This window comes from Lutra lutra, chromosome 13 (assembly GCF_902655055.1).
Source record: "Lutra lutra chromosome 13, mLutLut1.2, whole genome shotgun sequence".
In the NCBI taxonomy this organism is placed as follows: Eukaryota; Metazoa; Chordata; class Mammalia; order Carnivora; family Mustelidae; genus Lutra; species Lutra lutra.
Window position 1 is genome coordinate 91,724,007 of NC_062290.1, and position 22,302 is coordinate 91,746,308.

Consider the following 22,302-nt stretch of genomic DNA (forward strand, 5'->3'; position numbering starts at 1 on the left):
TTGGGCTTGGGTTTTGGTCCTCGGTCCATGAGTTGTGGTAAGGATAACGGGGCTATCAGTGGAGAGGCATCCTTCCTGTTGGACTTGAGGCTGCCGTCCCGATGAGGGCTGTGGATACAGCAACATTTAGAGATCTGTGGTCCCCCTCCATGTGGTGTGGGCCACTCGTAGGATACGCAGTCACATATGTTCTTGTACCATCTGTGGTACTTTTACCTTGTTAGTATTTTTTAAAAAATATTTTATATGTATTTATTTATTTGACAGAGAGAGAGATCACAAGTAGGCAGAGAGGCAGGCAGAGAGAGAGAGAAGCAGGCTCCCTGCCATGCAGAGAGCCTGATGCAGGGCTGGATCCCAGGACCCTGAGATCATGACCTGAGCCGAAGGCAGAGGCTTAACCCACCGAGCCACCCAGGCGCCCCTACCTTGTTGGTATTTAATGCTTAAGCATATCTAATTTGGGTCACTGGCCAGCTATACGATACTCTTGGAGGGCAGATTCCATAACATGTGCCCTTTTATCTTCCACAGAGCTACTTATCCATCCATCCATCCATGCGTTCATCCATCTTCTGTCTTAGTCAACAAATACCTTAGTATTTCCTGAATTTCTGATATATGTGCCTGGTACTGGGCTAGGCATTAGAGAGAGATTGATGAACAAAATCTGACATGTTCATTCCTCTGTGGAGCCTTCCAGTCTAATTGGGCAGAAGAGCATTAATCAAAACACCATGAATAAGTGTGAGATTTCGAGTGTGGTGACAGCCAAGGAGGAGAAGCTTCTGGGGCATCTGGGAGGCTTCATGTGGGCGGGGGCCAGGGAAGTCTACTCGGATAAAATGAAGACTGAACTGAGATTTGAATTGACCAGGGGAGGAACGTGTGTGCGTGGGATGGATTTTGGGGTGGGGTGAAGGGGAAGGACAAGGGCATCCCAGCCATTTAGAAGAGCATGTGCAAAGAGCCTGTGGTGGAGAGAGTATGGGGATTCAACGGACGGTACTGAAAGAAGCACAGAGTGGCTGGGACGGGGGGGATGGGAGATAATGGTGTGAGGCAGGCATCCTGCAGGCCCTAGTAGAGGCCAGTCAAGGAGTTTGACCTGTAACCCAAGAGTAGTGGAAGTCAGTGAAGGTCTTTAAGCAGGGGTTAGGACTGCGAGCAGAGGAACACAGGCTCATTAGCACTGGAAAGGCTCTCTGGCTACAGAGCATAGATTGGAGTACCTGGGGTAGCTGTGGGCAGATTGACTCGGAGGTTTATGGAGTAATGCAGGAAGGAGAGAGGCTGAGCCGACCTGACTGCTAAAAAATCAGCATCTCAGTCCCTGCCTATTGCCTCAGAGCCACTCCCCTTTTCTGTGTGTTTGATCTGGACTTGGCATTTTCCTGAAAACTCCCTGGTTCCATAGCAGTCCTCTCCTACATGGAGTTCTGGTGGTGGTTTCCTCTGGTTTTGCTTTTCTGTATGTCTGGTCCTGTCTGATCTGGATCATTTGGAAATTTCTCAAAGTTTCTGGCTCACTGATGGGGCTCTTTCTTGTTTTCCTACATTGTATTGGACTTTTCCTTCTGAAAAATACTTTGTTTTTTCATGGTATTTTGGGAAGGTGGAAAGGTAGACGCATGTGTTCAGATCACCCTTTGGAGCCAATCATCTCATTTCTCCTTCCTAAGATGTTGTAAGCATTACATCTCATGAAGTGCGATTAGGAGCATTCCAAAACACAGCCTAACAAAAGTTACGTTTATCTTTAAAAAAAAAAAAAAAAGTTTTGGAAGCTACCTTAGCATCTACCTATAAGTTAAACATAACATAACATTACATAACATAACATAACATAGCATAAAGAATGTGTCCATTTTTCCCAATGACCAGAGCTACCCTATGAACTGGAAAACTGCTACCTTGTGATCTGAAGATCTGTCTTCATTCTTCCTACCAGACTGCTAAGGTACTAGACAACCTCAGCAGAATTTCTCCTCTTATTGGAGGCAGCTGGGAGGTCAGTGAACATGGCTGGAGGAGGAGGCACAATTTTAAACCATTTTACACACCAGAACACCATTCCTCCTCGGTCATGGGAAGTAAGCTCCTCTCAGACCAACCCTGCCAGAGGAAACATCTATAAATTCTGGATAAGATTTAAAATACAAAGAAACAACCCCCCCCCAAACCCCCAACTACCTGAAGTCTCTAGAAAGCCAACAAACACAGGCGGATCCAGAAGCCAGATGAAGAGCTGGCCCATGGAAGAAGAGAAAGCAGGAAGCGCTCCTCTCATTTGGAAAATGACTCTTCCTGAAATGCCAGGTTACTGGATGTGCTGCACACGGCATCTAGAATTTGGATAGAAACCTGTGATTCTATCCAACCTGTGGTTGAAGAGATTGAAGATAGAATTTCAGGAAACCACAGTCACTGGGAAATGAAGGAAGAATCCAAGAAAAGAGAGAGCCAGAGAAGAGAAGTCCAAATTCAGGATATAAACTCTGCCTAAGTTTCTGGAAGTTCCTGAACGCCCTATGGGTGGGACAGACTCTTAGAAGTTCAACAAAGGCTAAAATAAGTGAACTTGGATTTGAGCTGCTGCCCAGCACAGAAGACAGAGTTTTTAGTTTGAATTTAATCAAATTTAAGTTAGCTACTTGCAAACAAAATAAAACAGAGCAAAAAATTCTTAGGAGGAATATAACTTAATGCAGAGTCACAATGTCCAGAGTATATTTCAGAATACTTAACATGCACAGAAATAGGACAACATGACTCACTGTCAAGTGAAAAGACATTTAATTGAGACAAACCTCATAGATTGCTCACATTTGGAATTAATAGTCAAGAATTTAAAGTAGTAATTATAACTGTGCTCAAGATGTAGAGGAAAATATGTTCAAAATACATGAAAAGATAGGAAAAAGAACCAGCAAGAACCAAATGAAAGCTTTAGAAGTGAAAATATCTGGAACAAAAAGAACTTCACTGAATGAGCTCAACATCAGGGCCTAGATAACAGAGGAGTCAGTGAACTTGACTGAATCTATAGAAATTATCCAACCGACGAATAGAGAAAACAGGTGGGAAAAAGCAGGCAGATCCTCAGGGACCTGTGAGACTTTCAAAAGGTCTAATGTATTTGTAATTGAAGAAACAATGACTACAACTTCCCCAGATTTATACAAAGACACACATTTACAGATTATAAGCTCAGGTTTTTTTTTAAAGTATTTTTAAAAAATAACAAAACCACACCTATGCACAGCATATCAAATTGCTAAGAACCACAGAAAATCTTGAAATCAGGGAAAAATAACACATTGCCTACAAGGGAATAACAATTCAAAAAACCACTGACTTCCTAACAGAAACAAAGAGTCCAGTAACAGAGATCTAAGCCTGGGTTTGTTTATTCAAATTTCTAGCCCTTTCTTTCTTTCTTTCTTTCTTTGAGAGAGAGAGAGAGAACATGAGACTGTGGAGGGTCAGAGGGAGAAGCAGACTCCCCGTCGAGTAGAGAGCCCGATGTGGGACTCGATCCTAGGATTCCAGGATCATGACCTGACCTGAAGGCAGTTGCTCAACCAACTGAGCCACCCAGGTGCCCTTAAATTTCTAGTTCTTTAAAAGAAAATTTTAATTAATTTTAATTAATTTTAATTAAAGACGTGATACAGGTGAGCCTGAGTTTGGCTGAGGGAGGAAAGGGGATGTAAGGAAGGAAGGTGTGTTTGCGGGGACAGAGTAGATGAGATCCCTAAGCGACAGGTGCACAGAGAATCGGAGGGATGTGAAGAGATAGGCGACTCTGCGTCCACGTTCCAGAAACACTGACTGCAGCACCATCTTGCCGGCAGCCCTTCTACCTACTCCATGAGCTTTAGACTTGGGCGGATCTGCCTCTTGACACTTCTTCTGCTGCCTTCCATCCCCATGGCCTCAGGGTGCTGACTTTACCTCCTCAATCCTCAGTTCTCTGTCTATAAAAAAGGGGTGATCATAGGTACCTACTTCCCAGGGTTGCTGCAAAGAGTTAATGAGATAAACATACGTAAGCACAAAGCTTAGTAAATGGTAGGGACCTAATGCATGGCAAGTGCAATGATTATTCTGTTATTCTCTGTGTTGGCAGCCCCCCTGGGCTGACCCTTCCAAATTCTCATCACACATCACTCCCTGTGAAGTGTCATCACCACGCATGCTATGGGCCCTCTTGCATCCATGAGGAAGGACACCCCGGATGGCATGAACGAGTTAGCATGACTAGTCCCCAGCCCCCCAGAGCTGCTGCTTCTCCTCTACTCCTCACCCAGCCCCTTCCTCCTTTCCTCCTGGGGCCATTCCTCACTCATTGTTTCAAACTGGGCTCTGAGTCCCCTCCCCTGGAAACCTTTCCGGACCCTATCCCAGCTCTTGGCCTCTGTAACCGCCCGTATGCCTTGTACTCCTTCCGGTCATTGCGCTCAGCGTTTGTCTTATAACGTCTGATCTTGTGGGTTCCTTGTGGGCAGGAACCAGGCCTCATTCATCTTTCTATCTCCAGTGTTGGCAGTGCTTGGCATCAAGTAGGTGCTCAATAAAGGTTTGTCGAATGAGTGAATAAATAAATGGTTTAATGAGTACCTGGGAGACTGTTTCCTGGTAAATAGTAACATTGGCATTTCTCTGGGCATCCAAATTTATTTCTCAATTCAGACTTGACACACTTCTGTTTGAACATACAAGGACATGGTGTTCTCCACGAAGGAGCCCTCAGCTTTGTTCATGGGCTGTGAGCCTGCAGGTCAGTCTCGTGGAGAAGCAAAATATCTACGTGCAGAACTTTGTATCATTAAAGCACAATTTAAGATTTTATTTTTTTAAGTCGTCTCTACACCCACTGTGGGACTCGATCTCCTGACTCTGAGATCGAGAGTCACAGGCTTCACCGACTGAACCAGACAGGCGTCCCTCACGGAAACACAATTAATAACAATAGTGTGTGCGTTTTCAAGACCCCAAGTGCCTAACAGCGTGGAAACGTGTACGGGAACTTGTTGGGGGCCTGGGAGATTGTTTCTGGTCTGCCTCTCGATTTGAGCATTTAACAAGTAAATCCAAAGGGGGACGTGGGAGCCGTGGTCGCACTGTCAGATGAGTGTTCTGCTTGGGCAGCCGGGAGCACAGAAGGAAAAAAGAGGGAACACATGGCGAGTCCCACACTAGAAAGCACTTTTCCGTGACAGGATATTGAGCTGTTTGGTAAAGCCCAACATTACGCTTGAACTCTACTTGAATGCTCAGAAAAGGAGCATTGTTCAGAGATAGTTAACATGGACCGGGCGGACCCCCTTTCTTCTGCCGCCTTCTGAGGTGGTTTTGTGGGCTGTAATGATTTGTATTTATAAGCTGACAGGGTAGTCCTGTGAAGAGCAGGGGGGGAAGCCACCCAAGCAAGACTTCTCAACCCTGCTAATTAAAACAATCCTTCCTCCCCCCACAAAGGCTAATGAGACAGAAAGCGAGTGGGCTAATGAAAATGTCACCACGAGATTGCCCACTTATTTTATTTATTTACTTAATACAGTAACTTCCATTTGGGGGTTCTGAGAGAGACAGGTTTTCAAAAAATTTGCTAGAAGACCCTTTCTTATTCATCACAGCTCCACACGGCATGAGCTGCCAGCAAACATATTTTTTGGGGCAGGAGAATTTATTTCCAGTTTTCAATACTAACAATATTCTAGGAAGGGGTGTTTGCCTGCCTATGTTCACTTTGAGCAAAATAAACGTGAAAGGAATCTGAATCCCTTTTCAGCGTGTCTTCCCCCAAATCCAAGAGGCCAGTTTGCTTGTGAGAGCCCTGGCCCCCCATGGGGCACAGGAGGCCAGTGGAGGCGAAGATGTGTCGCTGATACTGAGTGGTGTTTGGTGAGAAAAGTGCGCTGCGCTCAGACACAGTTAACCTTGATCCCATCAGCTCCACCAAGATGGTGAGAATTGAACTCGTACGTTACTGAACAGAGCCCAGCATGACCTGACCCTTTCATAGCATGAGGGCGTCCCAGCGCCTCCCACCTTCATCTCAGCCCCTTAACTTCTTGATGATTTCAGCTAATGGTTTCATTGGCACCCACTGTCCATCCAGATGGCGGAAGAAAGGGAGCGAGGGAGGAAGGGAGGATGGGAGGAAGAAAGGAAGGAAGGGAGGGAGGGAGGGTTCAACTTGGTGTAGATCCGCTAAGTAGGATTTTGATGCTGGTGAGTCTGAGTTTTTGTTGCCAGAAGGTATTTGCACAACAAGGTGCTGTGAGCCTAGGGGTCGTGGTACCTCAGCAGCAGGTGCTCGTTACCCCCCAGCATCAAGGGAACCCAGACAGGAGATTCTGGTGACGGATTTGGTAGGTATATTCATTTCCCATGGTGGCCATAACACACCGTCAAAAACTGGATGGCTTGAAAGCACGGAAATGTATTCCCCCCCAGTTCAGAGAGCGAGTCTGAAATCAAGGTGTCACCTTGAGAATCTTTGAGAAAACTTCCTTGCATGGTTCAGCTTCGGGGAGGCTCCAGGCGTCCCATGGACGGAATTGCTCCCCTTTTTCTGCCCCAGCGGTCACGTGGGCGTCTCCTCTGTGTTGGTCTCCTGCTGCTCTTTCTTATTCCGACACTTTTCTCTGAATTTGGGACCCGCGTGGATAATCCAGGGTCACCTTGAGATATCTCAAGGTCCTTGACTTAATTATATCTGCAAAGACCCTTTTTCTAAATGAGGTCACCCTCGAAGGTGGTGGGGGTGCGTCTTTTGGGGGCCACCATTTAACCCGCCGTAGTGGGATTGGGCCAAATCAAGCTGAGTCAGTCATTTGATTCCGGTCAATCAAACGAGCATTTCCCACCCTCGCTTCAAGGAAGAATTTCTTCCTGCCTCTTTTACATGGCAGGAAGATACCGACAGAGTGACTTTTGTAAAAAGAACATTCAGAAAAGAATACAGAAGGGAGTAAGTTTTTAAAGACTTTGCTCACAGACCATTCCATCCTTCCATATTTAAAGTTAATGCAGTAGCCATTAAAGGCGATACTTATGAAGACTTCAAACAAGGGGGGGAAATGCTCATGACATCATGATAGGCGAGGGGAAAAGCAGAACATAAAATTCTACCTCCGGTTTGGTCACAGGTTTGCAAAAATTATCTTTGTCCCTGAACAGAGCCTGCAAGGGAAGTCTGGAAAACGAAAGTGGTAACAATTATATGTGGGGGGGGTGGCACCTGGGTGGTTCAGTAGGTTAAAGCCTCTGCCTTCGGCTCAGGTCATGATCCCAGGGTCCTGGGATCAAGCCCCGCATCGGGCTCTCTGCTTAGCAGGGAGCCTGCTTCCTCCTCTCTCTCTGCCTGCTTCTCTGCCTACTTGTGATCTCTGTCTGTCAAATAAATAAATCTTTAATTAAAAAAAAAACTTTAAAAAAACCCCAATAATATGTGGGGGATAGATCTTCTAGATGGCTCTCCCCCATCACGATTTAAAAATTCCAGTTATGAAGATAACAAAAAAATTATAAGAGAGGTTGCCTTCCAGGGGGAGAAGGGAACTCCTGAGAGATGGGAACAAGAGGAAGACACTCTTCATTTTTCACCTTTTGCATCTTTTGAACCTTGGGCCGTGTGCAGGTAATGCTCGTTCAAAAACACCAAATGCGTAAAAAGGTGAAGTCCTATTATCATAAAGCATCTGATCACTGTCTCCGCAAGAGCTGAGCCTGCTCTCTGAGCACTGCCTTGGCTGTTTCTTCAAGATTACTGCATTTATCATCGTGCTCTGTGCTGGTTTGTACGCCCCTTGCATTTGGAGTGTAGACAACAGCAGCTGCTAAGTCCTGGAGGGGAAAGACGGTATGGTACACTCCAGGAACAGAAAGAGGGTCAGTATTTGCAGGCTCAAATTAGAGGCAGGGCATGGCAACAGAAGGATCTAGAAGGAGTCTTGGATGCCATGGCAGGAGTCTGGGCTTTGTTGCAGGGTAGCGGGAAGCCTTCGAGAGGGACACGATCACGCTGGCAATGATCCACTCTGAGTGTGGGAAACAAGTATATGGTATTTTCACTGTAGAAATGTAACAGACATAAATAAGTCTCAAGAGTATGGGGTATGTAGGTAACAGTAAAATAACTAGGAATGGATGAGTTTTGAGTATTTATTGCCTTTGTTTTTTAATATAACTTATTTAATTGAAAGTTTATATAATTTAATTTTAATAAGGACTTTAACAGTTGGCTTGCAAAACACCTGAATATTTAACAGCTCTCGTGAGCTGGTACAAAGTGGCCCTGCTCACTGTTGCTTTCAGCTGAGTCTTAAGTGTGTATATTTTAGGAAATTATAATTGCCACCACACAGCAGAATCTCTGGGATAAGAGGATTCCTGAGTTCCCCTTTATTTTGCAGGGTAGGGAAGATACAGTCATTTTAAAGAGTGGGGGAGAGAGGGCAGGGTGGGGCAGAGAGAAAGAGAGAGAGAGAGAGAATCCCAAACAGGCTCCACACCCAGCACGGAGCCTGACACAGGTCCCAACCTCACAACCCTGAGATCATGACCTGTGCTGAAATCCAGAATTGGACCCTTAACTGACTTAGCCACCCAGGAGGCCCACCTTTCTTTCTTTCTTTCTTTCTTTCTTTCTTTCTTTCTTTCTTTCTTTCTTTCTTTCTTTCTTTCTTTCTTTTTTATTAAGTAGGCTGCATGCCCAGTGTGGAACCCTACACAAGGCTCGAACTCACAACCACAAGATCAAGACCTGAATGGAAATCAAGAGTTGGACGCCTAACCCGCTGAGCCATCCAGGCGCCACTTGGTCACTCTTTCTAAATAAAGTCTTAGGAAGAAGTTGAACATGACATTTCACTTGCATTGGGCCCAGCCCTGGGTCTCCCAAAGGCCTGGAGGATGCAGGTGGAAACTGGTCAGCCAACAAGGAGCTTCTGTGGTAGTGGCACACGGGATCAGCATTCCCTGTCCCTTTACCTGCTTAAATCTCTGGCATTGGCTCCCCGTGGTCAAGCCGCTCGGGCAGCAGCATCCTCCTCCCACCTACCTCTAGACTCTGGGCTGATCTGCCTCCATCTCCCCAACCCATTCTCAGAGAAACCAGCCACCGTTCCAAGTCTTCCTCTGGTAATCTGCCTCAGTCTACATGTCCAGAGCTGGCCTCTTTCCTGTCCCTTGATCTCGTGATATCCCCCCAGGGAAGAATGGGAAATCCCGTGATCAGCAGCAGCCGCCACAGCAGAAATATGAATATCCTCGTCATCACCGCCATCACCATCATCACCGTCAATACCATCATCACCGTTATCACCGTCATCATCACCATCATAGCCATCACCGTCATCACCAGGATCACCAGATCAGCAGCAGCAGTAACAGTAACAGCAAGCCACACTCACAGAGTCCTTTCTAGGAGTGGGCACCAGTTTTAATATGCATTCTCTCACAAAATCCTCCCAGGGAGCCCTCTAGAGTAGGTACTATTGTTATTCCCATTTTACGGGTGAGGAAACTGAGGCTCACACTGCCAGTGAGCGGGGAAGCCAAGATCTGAACCTCAGTCGGGCTGATGCCATTGATAAGCTGTTGACAGTGATGATTAGCAACGAGATACCACTCGAGAGTTTATAAAACCCCGCTGCACTCCTCATCTGCCACCACCCCTGTGAGGCCAGCATTAATGACTGTTGTCATTTGATAATCAAGGAACCCTAGGCTCTGCGAGGTGAAGGGACTTTAAGATCCCACACATGGCAGGCAGTGGAAGGGTTCTTGAACCCAGGTCTTGAACCCGGCAGGCTGTGGGGGCTGCCCTATTTTACATAAAGACCTTCTGGCGTCTGGGCCATTCTCCAGCAAAACTCTCCCATATATGGCATTTCTGACGCAACCCGTGTGTGTTCCCAAAATAGCTGTTGAATGACAGTCCAGCCTCCTTGATTTGAAGCTTGCAAAGACCACCATATCCATCACCACCACCCTTCTCTTACTCACCACTGCATCCTGAATCCGCAACACCAGGGTTGGTTGCCCCCCCCTTTGTTTTCGAAGTGAAGTGTGGAGAAGCGTGCACCCCATAAATCTGCCATTTGCATATGTTTCTTTGGGAGTAGGGGAGAAAGGAGGCTGGGGGCCAGATTTTCTCATGCAAGTCTACTCATTATTTACGCAGACAAGGAGATATTTCAGTAAAACTGCCGTCTACTCTGAGTGACAAGGTATCTTTTTACAGTGCAAGGTTCAGGGAAATTGTAGTGAAGTTGACAGCTTCTTAACGTACAGTTGCTATTCCACTGAAATACGGCATGTTTTTATTTTGGAAGTACAAGATGACCTGTTTATTAGCTGTGATTCAAACTGAGCGTACATGCTTGGAAACACAAAGGCAGAAGAACAGCTTGTTTCTTTTGGGGGGTCATAGACGCTCCCTCCCCTTCCCCCCACCGCACTTAAGAAGCACATTGAACACATCGAGTGTTCCCAATTGCCGTGGACGTATTTTCCTTGAAATGACAGCCTACCTCGGAATCCGGAGAGAAGTTGCCCATTGCTTTAATCATCCTCCTCTGGGTAACCAGGAAGGGCTTGGGTTCCTCTGTGGGGGGAGGAGGAAGCAGCAGTGAGATCTGGGGAGACAAACAACGTGGGTATTTGACGTGGAACCCGCTCTTTTTCTTCAGGGGCAGGGCTTGGGGGTGGTGTGCCTGGACTTTTTGCTCCTCCAAGTGTGGGCTGGGGGACCAGCAACATTTGCATCCCTGGGTGCTTATTGGAAATGCAGGATCTGAGCTCCCAGCCCACACCTACCGCACCAGGATGTCCATTTTAACAAGGTCCCAGGTGATCTGCATGCGCCTTCCAGGTGAGGCAGGGATGGCGCCGAGTACCCGGCAGCCCCCGCCCAGACTAGGCGAAACTGAGTTACTGGTGTCATGCACTCACTCAGCACACATTTATCTGGGATCCACTATGTCCCAGGAGCCAACTTAGGTACTAGGAACACAGAGAATAAGACAGAAAAGCCCCTACTCTCCCTCCGGGCGCTTGCAAACCGGCTGGGGGGAGCCAGACGGGAAACAAGGAATTGTAAGTGAGACGGATTAGAAAACCACGTCCAGGACAGGATGGCATTTGCATCTCAGTGAGACTGTAGGTGGCAAAACCTTAACAAATGAGAAAAACCGCATCTGTGTTATAGTTTGTGCTCCAACGCGCACACATCCTCCTAAACCTTGTAAGTTTCTCTGTGCTTGGATTTTTTTTTTCCACTGAAGTGAAATCCACATTTAAGGTGGACTGGTCAGTGGCTTCTAGGGTATGGACACTGTTGTGAAATCACCACCTCTCCAGCTTCCCAGCGTGCTCATCACCCCCGAGAAATACCCCATACCTGGCCAGCAATCAGCCTCTACTCCCCTCGGCCCCAGCTCCGCTTTCCCCAGCTCTGCCTTTTCTGGGTCTTTGACATGAAAGGAATCCTGTATTAAGTGACCGTTGGTATCTGGCTCCTTTGGCTTGGCGTAGGATTTTCCAGGCCCATCTGTATTGTAACGTAGCACTTCTTTGCTTCTTGTGGCCGAATATTGTTCCATTGTATGGATTGCGTAATTGGCTTATCCGCTCACGTGCTGACAGACATTTGTGCTCTTGAAAACCAAATCTCTCCATTTAAAATAGGCCTGTGTTGGGGCGCCTGGGTGACTGGTCAAGCGTCTGGCTCTTGGTTTTGGCTCGAGTCATGACCTCGAGGTCGTGAGACCCAGGCCCACGTCAGGCTCTGCGCACAGCATGACATCTCCTTGGGATCTCTCTCTCTCTCCCTCTGTCCTCCCCCCACCCCCAGCTCGTGCTCTTGTGCTCTCTCTCTTTCTCTCTCTCTCAAAATAAATTTTTAAAAAAAATCTTAAAAAAAGAAATAAAATAAGCCTGTTTATTTTATGCAAAACAGACCATTTTGTAACCTTCGTGAAGCAACAGTGTCCATTTGGGATTATTACATTACCAACCATCAGGTGTCATTTATATTGGTCTGTAAGGCTCACATCAGAGTGTCCCCCTGAAAACAGGACCCCAGACTGCATGCACGGGGCTCCTGGACACACACTTGAGTCGTAGATCCTGGCACTTGAAAACCACTTGTTTGGGTTTGCAAAGCATGAATCTCGTGCCTGCCTCACTGCATGAAATCAGTGGCAGTTCTGGGCCATTTTCCCATTTTATTCAAGCAACCACTGAGTTCACACGACAGCCTTTTTTGAGGTTCAGCTCTGTCCTGGGCCCTGGAGAGATGACGGCGGCTCTCCGGCTCCACTGGTCAGACGCCTGGCCACTCCCATAATGAGAGCTGAGCCGCCACCAGGGTGAAGGGCTCCACCTGGTCCCTCACTGAGTTCTGAAGATAGCCCTCCCCGTTTCCTAAAGAGAAGGGCCTTGAAGCTCTGAGGGAAATCAGCTTGAAAACGAAAGCCCTGAGCATCAGCAGAATCAACGGAAGAAGTTATTTGTGCGGATAAGGCGCTCTGATGGAGATTTCCAGCCAAGTAAACCGAGAGCCACCTGCAGCATTGCCAGGGAGACAAATGCCACATCTGGAAAGATATCTGCATAATCCACGGCTTGTCATTTGGGCAGGAAGTATTCTCTCTCCTTTGAGAATCTGCCTAATTATGGGTTGGATATGTGCCAAGAGAGCGGACCGGGAGAGAAACGAAGCTGCACGCGCAACACAGCCAAGCCATCGCGTGTCCGCCCAGACCGTGGGCCGCCAGTGGGGGGCTGCAGTTTCGGGAGGCGCCTGGGGTCAGATCAAGGGAGCCAGCAAGGCAGGGTGGGGAGGTGATCCGAGCGCCACAGCTGGTCTGCGGCTTGGTCTCCTGAAATGCTGCAGTGTTTGGAGCCAACGTGAGACGTGTTGCGAGTCATTGGTAAAACACTGCGCAGGTTATTGTGTTTTTTGGTCCTTCTTTTACATTTTTTAAGGAGCTTGGGGAGATGCACACACATTCACCATCTTAACCATTTTAAGCGTGTTAAATACATTCACTTCGTGCTCCATCACCACGATCCCATCTCCAGAACGTGTGCACCTTCCCACACTGAAGCTGTCCCCAGCAAACGCAGACTCCTTACCCCTCGCTTCCCAGCTCCCGGCCCCCACCACTGTCCTTTCTGTCCTCATGAATCTGACGGCTCTAGGGACCTCATAGAAGTGGAGCTGTACAGAACCGTCCTTCTGTGTCCGGCTTGTCCCAGCATGATGTCCTCCAGGGTCCTCCACGCAGTAGCACCGGTTAGAATCCCCTTTGCTCCGTTGCGTGTAAATACCACACACGTCTATCCATTCGCGGACTGATGCACGCTGGGGTCCTTCCAGTTTTTGGCCCTTGTGAATAGTGTTGCTAAGGACACTGGTGCAGGTGACTGACTTTTTGTTTTTTATTTTTAAAGATTTTTTTTATTCATTTGACACAGAGAGAAAGGGGTAGAGAGCAAGCACAGGTGAGGCAGCAGCAGGCAGAGGGAGAGGGAGAAGCAGGCTCCCCGCTGGGCTAGGAGCCCGACATGGGGCTTGATCCCAGGACCCCAGGGATCATGACCTGAGCTGAAGGTAGACACTTAACAGACTGAGCCACAGGGGCACCCCCAAGTTACTGACTTTGTTTTTTTTAAAGATTTTTTAAAAAATTTCTTTATTTGACAGAGACCCAGCGAGTGAGGGAACACAAGCAGAGGGAGCGGGAGAGGGAGAAGCAGGCTTCCCGTCAAGCAGGGAACCTGACGTGGGGCTCTATCCCAGGACGCTGGGATCATGACCTGAGCCAAAGGCAGCTGCTTAACCACTGAGCCACCCAGGGACTCCAGGTTACTGACTTTTAAAGAGCAAACAAATGGAACATTTCTCTCGCTTTGTTCTTTAATGGATGCTCTAGCAGGGGAGGCGTTGGGCACCGCTCTCTGCCGTCTGATTACAGCCCGCAGGGAGAGGCAGACACCGGCGGGTCTTATACAGTCTGGCCACTTACGAAGGACCACTCTGATTTAATTGTCCTATAAATGATCGTGGGGGAGCTTTCCTCCAGGGCACTGTGAGCACACATGAACTTGACCTCTCAGATAGTTCACAATGGGAAAAGGTTGAGAAGAGCCTCCTTCCAAGCTAGGAAATTCAAGAGTCAGCTCTGACTTAGAGCCTAAGGCCGCTGCCCTCAGCTCTGGACCTTTGAGTCTGCCAGGTGCGGGTGAGTCTTACTTTCATTTCTGCCCTAGAGACACCAGCCCTGAGGAAGCGAGGACAGACATCTCACTGCTTCTCCCACTTCACTTAACGATGCCAGGAACTTATAAAAAACTGTGGCTCCCTGGGCCCCCACCTCTGAAAAGTCTGACTCAGGAGGGGGCCGAGGAGTCTGCATTTTGTCGATTCCCACATGGGGTCACAGTGACAGGCACCCGGTGGTTCAGCTGGGCTGATATTTGAGGAGGTAGAATTGGTTGCTTGGCTCTCCTTCTCCCAGATGTCCTGCCTTTGTGGGGTGACCGGCCAGAGATGGGCTGAGCGCAAGGAGCAGTCGGCTCTTTACGGGCACCCCTGGGTGGAGGGAGGGAGAGGCTCACCTTGATTTCAGAGGGAATAAGCCCCCCTCCCCCTCTTTTGTTCATTCCTGAGTTCTTTCCTTTCTCGGGTGCCTCTTGCATTGAAGGCTTGAATGATAAGGAGATGGGGTCAGGAAAGCCTGGTGAGAGTTGTACCTCTGATCACCCCACGGACCCCGCGGCTCAGCCTCCTAAACTTGTCTTGGAGGGACTTTACCTGAAGGGGACACATGAGCATGGCTGGTTCCTTCTTTGCTGTCACAGTTAGACACAGAATTGCACCACAGAGGCTACACTGTGGTTTCCTGAGGGCTCTGCTCTGTGTCGGAAGGCTCGCATTGACATCAGCTCATGCAGGTCAAACCTCCTGGAACACCCATGAGAGAGGCATTCATGCTCCCACTTTACAGAAGAGAAAACTGAGGCGGGGGGACGTGAGCTGACTAGCCCCCCAAAGTCTCAGACTCAGTGACGTGGGGATGCCAGGATTCGAACCCAAGCTGGCCTCTCCAGAATCCACAACGCCACGGAGTCTCCAGTTTTGCAGTTTTACCCCTTAAAATCAACAAACGAATGAGTCAAACCGGACGTGGGATGCCGCTGGAAGTCGCACACCTCCATCTGTCAGGTAGCACCTGCCTCTTCTTGAGGACGCAGAGAACGAACTGGGTCAAGTTAATTGATCATTTTTTATTTCAGGGGACCCCCCCCCGAAGGGGAAAGAAAAAGCCATATTATTCTAATTCTAATTCATTCCAAGCCTAGCAAATAATTGAAAGCAGGTCCCAGAGAAGGGTGAAGCCGTTCATCCTTCATCCTGCAAGGATGCAAAGGGGCTTCTTCTCCGCCCTCCGCTTGGACCTCCTCTTGCCACCCAGAGCGTGTGGCCTCGCCTCTCTGCTGTCCTGCAAAGCAGGTGCAGGCGTGGCCCCGGTCCCCCCAGACCCCCGCACCGGCTACCCCCAGCATGCTCTCTCCACCTGTGTTTCCACTCACACTCCCCTTCAATGCACTTCGCCGCTGACAGCAAAGTCGGGGACCTCAAACGCCCAGTGCAGTGTATACACGTCGCAAGAGTGGGTTTCTAGAATGCCAGAAAGCAGAACACGCTGGAAAATTGGTCTGATTAAAGAATCAGCCTGCTCCTTACATTCTGTACCCAGTCCTTGAATATTTCTTAATAAAAGCACCCGCGTTCAAAGGCGATCTGCTGAAGGGAAAGACCTACTTAGGAGTGTTTACCCAGCAACAGGGTTATTTGTTTTCGAGCAAGCTGCTGTGCGGTGCAGTCCGGGGCTGCCCGGGGAGGTGGCCATTAACGTGGTGACACTGTTATATGCTTTGTCTGGGAGTGTGGCTTAATTAGATGGCAACTCGGACGTGCTAGCTGTTTGCAAGGTAATGCTGGTCTCCTGGGTGGAGGGCTAATTTAGCTTCTTAGTTTAATTCAAAAAAGAGGACAGAAAAAAAGCTGAGATTTTAATAGATCAAGAACACACATGTGAACACGCGTGCGCACGTGGAAATTTTATGTACCTCGCAAAACTCTGGTTGCATGACCCCGGGAAGACGGAGTAGGGGAGGAACAGAATGGCTCCCACGTTCCATTCGTCAATACAACACGTCGTTTCTCGGGGCTTTCTCTCCAACTAGTGGTGCATCGGGCAGTGCAAAGTAGTGTTTAAGGCACAGCCTTGATGCACATGGACACACAGACAGACAGACCTGGTTGACGCCCAGCCCCACCGCTTTGAGCTGTCTGACATTGGTAGGTGTTCATTCAGCCTCTCTGGGCCTCCCTGTTTTTGGTAAAACCTGATGGTAATACCTACCTGCTGGGGTTGTGGGGGAGCTCCGTCAGGACGTGGGAGTCACCCCACAGCAGAGTTCTCGGAATGTGATCAGTGCTCCGTGCGGAAGGGTCCTGATTGGGAGGCAGGGCAACGTGGTGAGGGAAGGAGCCCGGGCCTTGCCTCTGGGCGAATAGACAGGCCCAACCGCCTCCTGCCAAGACCAAGGGGAAAGTCCAACAACGGACATGACCAGGATGGAGGGGAAGAAGTCCCAGAAGGCTGAGCAGAGGGGACCAGACTGGAGGTTGGCTTTGGATACCCCTCTTTACTGTTTTTTAATGTATGATTTTCGTATGATCAAAACTCGCCCAGCATATGCATACACTTTGGTGAATTTTGATAATTGTGTACAATCATGTAACTTATCACTGTCAAGATACACAGCAGGTTCTTTGCCCTAAAAAGCTTCTGTGAGCCCCTTTGTGCTTGGGGTCCCTTTCCAGCCCTGGCCCCAGACGACCACTGATTGCTTTCTCTCACCGTGGTTTACCTTCCAGAATTTTGTATGAACGCAGCCATGTAGCTCACAGTCTTGGTCTTGTATGTTTGACTTCATCAGCCCCACACGTCTGAGATTCACGTGAGTGGCGGCCCATGTTGGTATCTCCTTGTTTCTTATTGCCAAGCATGTTTCCATGGTATGGATGGGACCACACTTCATTGATCCACCCCCACCATGGACGTGGGGTTGCTGCCAGTTTGGGGCCACTGTAAAAAATACACTATGAACGTCCCCACGCACACTTTCATTGGGGCATGTTTACAGAAACCTCTAGGAGCGGGATTTCTGGGTTACCTAGTAGGTGTGTGTTCAACTTTGGAAGCTTCTGCCATATTGATTTCCAAAGTGGCTGTACCATTTCGCATTCTCACCAATAGTGAACCCCAGTTTGCCCCACATTCCCACCAACATGTGATACTGTCAGTATTTTTAACCTTCATGCTTGAATTTGGGAATGTGATTAAAAGTTTGGCAGGTGGGGAGTATATTCTAGATAAGGAAAATAGCAGATGGAGGAGGAGGGAAGCAAGGAGGATACCATGTGCGAGAACAGCACGTACATCAGTATCGCTGGGGAGAAGAGGGTACGGTGCAGGAGTGGGCAAGTTTGCAGGGCAGGAGATGACCTCAGGATGTGGTCATGGTGGGCTTAGACTGTGGTTGGCAGGAGATGTCTTGAGGATGTGGTCATGGTGGGCTTAGACTGTGGTGGTCAGGAGATGACCTCAGGATGTGGTCATGGTGGGCTTAGACTGTGGTTGGCAGGAGATGACCTCAGGATGTGGTCATGGTGGGCTTAGACTGTGACAAATCAACACAAGGACCACAGCCACCACCCACTGAATGCTGTACACCAGGTATGGAGCGTCTACACGATGGGTCCTCATATTAGCCCTCCTACCAAGAAGAAACAGAGGCAGGACTCATTAACAAGCCAGGAAGGTCCACGGAGCTCGTGGGCAGTAGAGCAAAGATTGGATGCACAGGCCACGTGGACAAAAGCACAGGCCACGTGGACAAAGGCGAACTGACCAAATCCTGGTTCTGGTCGGACGGGCCATGGGAGGCTTTGAAAGGTCTTAAGTGGGAAGTGGAGCGAACAGACTGGGCTTTTTCCAAGACCCTCCGGCTGCCGAGTGATCACAGACTGGAGGGGGTCAGCCCCGGGGGCAGGGAGACCCAGCGGGGGCTGCCATGGTCCTGCCACGGAGAGTGGAGGTGGGTCTTAGGCGCCAGCAGCATTGGGAAGCAACAGTGGAACGGACCGGAGATCTGCTCCGGGGGTACCCGACTGAGTGTGGAGGGCGACAGAAGGAAGCTGAGAATAGATTCCAGGTTTTTGCCTTGGGCAACTGAGTCGGTGGAGATGCTGCTAACCAAAATAGAAAATTCAAGAACAGGAGTGCATCTGCAGGAAGATGGCGGATTTGCTTTGGACCTGTGAATGTGGACAGTGCACGCGGCACGACTCACGGCCTTTCAGGGCTGGTGGCTTTAGCACAGGAGGGTCCTAAAGTCCTGTGATGTTTGGTGATGCAGAGTTTGGTGGAGATATGAATCTGAATGTCTTGTACGGCCGTGTGTGTGTGTGTGTGTAGGAGTCATTTAAACTAGTAAGTGTGTCTAGTCATCTACCGAGTATCCACACTGCAACCTCTCTTTGTAGTTCTCCCTTCCCTGTTGCATGACATTCACGAAGACCCTTTACCTCTGTCCCCACCCCTCCTCCCCCCCCCCGCCTAAGTTCTGGTGCCTTATTGTTTGCTCCAGAAGCTAACGGCAGTTGCCTCCTGTCTGGCATTTCCCTACCTGCTCCTGTCCCCTCTGCTCTACACGGAGTCTCTTCCAAAATAAAAAAAAATCTTCCCCAAAGAAGTCGATTTTTATCACTCCCCCCACTGCAAGCCCGTTAGTGCTCCCCTGCGATCCGCAGGGCTGGTCACCATAGGTACGTTCCCTCCTCCAGCCCGGTGTGAGCGTGTAGGGAAGGGACCGGGGAGAGAGATCCATTCAGCACTTCATGCCTTTGGGGAGGCCAAGGGGAAATGGAGTGAATCAAGTGGTGTTGGTTTGGGCACTGAAGTTATAGATGCCCGTTCCCTGCCGTCCTCTGCAGGGAGCTCCTGGGGTCCGTTCTGGTCACCTAGGGTCCGGTGGGTGTGAGGAGGCCAGGGAGAACTTGGTGAGCCGTCCCGAAACCATGAGACGACCGGCTGAAGGAGACGCTCATGGCAGGTGCTCAGTCCGCGTGAACCACTTGGCTCTTGCTGAGGACCATGGCTGTTGGGCTGGAGGAGTTTGGGCCACTGGTGTGACGTTGAGGCTGGACCCTCTCCTGCGTGTCCTCAGCGAGATGCAGCTTCCTTCTCCGGAAGAGGGAGGAAGTAACTCCGGGAATCCTACAGTCCTTCCCCAACCTCACATTCGTCTGTGTTTAAAAAGCCAATGTGATTCGTGTCTCTTGAAGAACACGTATCTCATGGTTGCTCAAAGTGAAGCTGAAAGAGTCTTTTTTTTTTTTTTTTTTAATAATGAACATTTTCATGGAAAAAGCTTTACTCTGGGCCAGGAGCACCGGATCATGGTCTTTGACTCTGTTTCTTGGTGTCCACTTTTTTATTTTATTTTATTTATTTACTCAGAGAGAGCATGAGTAGGGGCAGAGGGAGAGAGAGAGGGAGAAGCAGATTCCCCACTGAGCAGGGACCCCGACGTGAGGCTCGATCCCAGGACCCTGAGATCATGACCGGAGGGAAGTCAGATGCTTAATGGACTGAGCCACCCAGGCGCCCCTCTAGCTGTCCACTTCTGTAGCGATTCCTGGATTCTGGGGCCAGATTTGGAAAGCCTGGTCATAGTGGATGTTTTCCGCTTCGGCTCTCTTTTGGTCTCTCACTTCTGAGTATCTAAGAACCATTTGCTTTTCCAATTTATAACATTTCCTTTTGGAATGTTGTGTCTTACTGATTCAGAGAGCAGAGGACGTTTGTTTTAATAGATTTGAATTTTATCAGCCTGTGTATTTGCACCAAAGCATAATAATAATAAATTATGGTCCTAATAAGTAGGCTGCCCAGAAGGACGATGGTGGCACCCCCAACAATTGATGCACATTCTCTGGGATTTAGGGTTATCATAATTTATCGGGGTTCATGTTTTTCTATCCAATTTGAGGAAGGCAGCTGTGTTTTGTAAGCAATAAACTTCACCATTGTATTTCTTGGCTACACAGAGAAAAGCATTCTTATTACTTTCTGCCTATTTTCCCGTCATTCCTGCAGTATCGAGTAGCCTCTTTATGGGAAAGAGTTTATCAATATTTCAATTATAAACTCTGATTTTCAGGAGGTTTGAAACTCGCCTGTTTAAGAATCAGATCAGGTGGAAAGCACAGTAAATAGCTAGGCATCCCAGGAACCTGAGGGCTTTCCAAAATATTAAACAACCAGAGCAAGTAGATTCAGTTCAATTTCTTTCAACTTTTTAGCGTGAATCTTTGGTTTTTCTGCGCCACAGGTGTAAGATGGAATTAAGCCACTTTTTCCATCAGAAGCATTCGGATGTTACTGGGCTTCCCGCCTGATGAGAGAATCAGTGTCTCCACATATGCTCAGTGAAGACACATTCTGGAGAAGCCAAGCACGAGTCCCTTTTCATTTTTTTTTTTTTAAGATTTTATTTTTTTATTTGGGATAGAATGAGAGTAAGTAAGAGAGATAGAGAGAGCACAAGCAGGGAGAACAGCAGGCAGAGGGAGAAGCAGGCTCCCCCTGAGCAGGGAGCCCAAGGCAGGGCTCGATCCCAGGACCCTGGGATCATGACCTGAGCCGAAGGCAGGTGCTTAACCCACTGAGCCACCCAGGCGCCCCATGAGTCCCTCTTCTTACCAACTGAGTGATAGTTGGATACAACACCCTTTTACACTGTATGGAGAGTCTTTTTCTAGAACTGAAAGACTCTTCAGGAACCCAGATAGGCACTCTTAATTACAGGACTGGCCCAATGGCTTTTGAGAGAGTAGACGTCCTCATAAGTGAAGCCAAAGGACAGTGCCATCTGGGCCAGCCATCATGCGGTGCAGCCCGTAGGGACCACGCGCCAGGAGCTCCAGGGCAATCTGTTGACCTCACCCAACCCTGACTTGGGCCAGCTCTTCCCACCCACACCACACACCAAGGCCCTTCCTTCCAAGTCCCCATGAGCCCTAGTGCTGAATCCCTCAAGAGCATCCAAGGACCACTTGGAGTGAGGAGACCCAAAATGTCATGACATCTCGTGCAAGCTATCCCTTGGGTACAGCCCTGGATAGATTTTGTTCTATTGGGTTGGCCTTTAAGAGAGAATCCAATAAATTAGCCCGCAGGAATGACTCCAGTCCGCGGCCAAGCTTGGGAATGTCTCATGCAGGAGCAGGTGGATGCTTCTGTCCTGGCAGATTCTCTCTGGACTGTTCTTTGGATCATGGTCTTTGACCCCTATTAGGGGGAGACGGAGTCATTCCTGACATGTTACCGCAGCACAGTCTGCCAGCACTTGGCCACGCATGGAGTTCTCACGTTCAAAACAAAAGGACCCCCCCACCCAATCTCTCTCCACTCTGCCTCAATAGCACCCATTGTCGAGGAGAAGCAGGAAGTCCTCACTCTAGGGTCTGGGGAAGACAGGCAGTGTGGTGGCCAGAACGCCGGAGTCATCCTGCCTCAGCACCCAGTGGCTGCGTGACCCAGGCCCCGGGACCTAACCGCTCTTAGCCTACCCGTCTGTGAAATGGGGATAATCCCACACACGTGCTAGCATTGCTGCGGGGAACAAATGACAACGGGTGAGCGCTGTGCCTGGCATGTGGTCATTCCTTCCTGGCTTTGTTATGAAGCGCCTGCCGCGTACTAGTGCCGTCCTGGGCTCTGGGGAAGTAGTCGCAGATGAGACAGATCAGGCGCCCCTTTTGCGCCTATGTTTGTTATTGTTGTTGTTTTGTTTTTTTAAAGGTTTTATTTTTAAATCATCTCTATCACCAGCGTCGGGCTCGAACTCACGACCTGGAGATCAGGAGTTGCACGTTCCTCTGACAGAGCCCGCCGGGCGCCCCCTCCTGCTTCTGTTCTAATGGGAGGAAACAGACAATATCTGAGTAATGAAAAAAAAAACCAGCATTTCTTGTGAGAGACAGCCGGGCAGGGGTTAGAGAAGGCTGCTGTAAGCTGGTGGCTGAGGGGGTCCCCTCCACAGTAGCGGTTGCTCTCCTTCCCTCAAGACCTATTTCGGGGCAGCTGGGCGGCTCAGTCGTTAAGCATCTGCCTTCAGCTCAGGTCATGATCCCAGGGTCCT

At 48.9% G+C, this 22,302-nt stretch overlaps 1 protein-coding gene across 1 annotated transcript in view; it reads left to right on the plus strand.

Annotated features, from left to right (window-relative positions):
- The window catches only part of CFAP77 (cilia and flagella associated protein 77), a 125,479-nt gene that overhangs the window by 16,175 nt on the left and 87,002 nt on the right, over positions 1 to 22,302 (plus strand). The gene's annotated exons all lie outside the window — the stretch shown is intronic.